The sequence below is a fragment of the Dermacentor andersoni genome, chromosome 3, assembly GCF_023375885.2.
Source record: "Dermacentor andersoni chromosome 3, qqDerAnde1_hic_scaffold, whole genome shotgun sequence".
In the NCBI taxonomy this organism is placed as follows: domain Eukaryota; kingdom Metazoa; phylum Arthropoda; class Arachnida; order Ixodida; family Ixodidae; genus Dermacentor; species Dermacentor andersoni.
Window position 1 is genome coordinate 177933862 of NC_092816.1, and position 1463 is coordinate 177935324.

A 1463-nucleotide genomic window follows, 5' to 3' on the forward strand; every position below is an offset into this window, starting at 1 on the left:
CTATTTGGATCGACCTTGGTGGAAACGCCCCATCACGTGGCTTTTTTCATATTACGTAGGCCTTCTTTGCAACCCGAAAAAAAAAAAAGGACTACGTGAGACGTATCGTGCAGGAAACAACTCGATCGGTGTTTTCTGAAGGTGCTCTACAAATCTGCGTATCGTACTTTGGGTTCTCAGCCAATAATTAAAAATTTCTGTAATTAAACTTAAATAATTATTGAGTTATGGGGAAAAATATCTCAGCTGCTATAAGCTATTGCGAATAGCACGCGTTCAGTTCAGTTTGCTTCCGACTCGCCTTTTATATTTAAATCCTTGGCTCAAGTTAACCTGGGACACCCTGAATAATACGCGCCTTAGAGTTCTGCGCACAGTCTATTCTAAATATATTATTAGGAAGAAGATTTCTAGTCACGTGAGGAGCTATAAAAGTTTGCTCATGCACGTAAAAGACGGTGTCGCGAGGCAAATTTCAGGAACTTTTTTCTTTTTAAGTCCTACGCAATCCCCCCCCCCCCCCCCCCTGCTTACGACAGCTATAAGTACACTTCAGGGTAGGTGCACAAACGCGCACTTCTTTTTGCATGTTGTGTAAGTCACTATTCATTATTTCCGTACGAGACAGCCCAAAATAAAGTGAAAACGGTCATTTCTCAACATGCTTTAGATGGTTGTTACGATTTTCTGGCACATTGTTTCTGAGCTTCGAATTCAGAACGCGCCACGTAAGGAAAAACAAAAAGTAGTTTTCTGCAGTCATGGCCATTCGTAGAAAATCAACTTGGTGAGTGCATTACTATTTCTCCCTTGGAAAACATTGTGCTACATATGAATTTTCCAGAAATGCTGGAAGCTGCTGTGAAACTAGGATGCCTGCATCTTGTCTTCAGTGTGTCAAAAGTTGAGTGGCAGTATACCTTCCACGTCCAAAGGCACAGAATTAGAAGATGGGCGGATATGAAGCCATTCCTTCGCACTATGCATCTATTGCAGTGTTGGGTAAAAGGCGCACAATATTCTCCGTATAGTAGCAAATGATGGGCAGCAGTTTTAAATATCTTAACTTTACGTATAATTGTTATAGGTGCAAGTCAAATATTCTTTCCCAGACAAACAAATGGAGGGTAACCGCTAATAACAATTTTGGGACTCTACATATTAAGCAGAATCCCTGCTTTCCTGCCTGTCCTGCCGCTTCTTTTCTTTTTTATTAAAGTCTTTATCCTGCAATTATCAGAAATTTGGCGAATATCTAGCTTTCATCTAGCCGAGCTCTAAGCACTGAATTCCTGCATTGATCGCTTCCATGTTGAGTTCTCTTGCCAAACATAAGTAAAAGGCTTACCGCAATATTTTGACACAATACACGGGTGATATTTTAGGGAAGCTTCGGAACATTGATCAGCTTAGATTAGAAGAAAACACACAATTTGCTCAAGTAAAAAAGAAATAATGCGTGC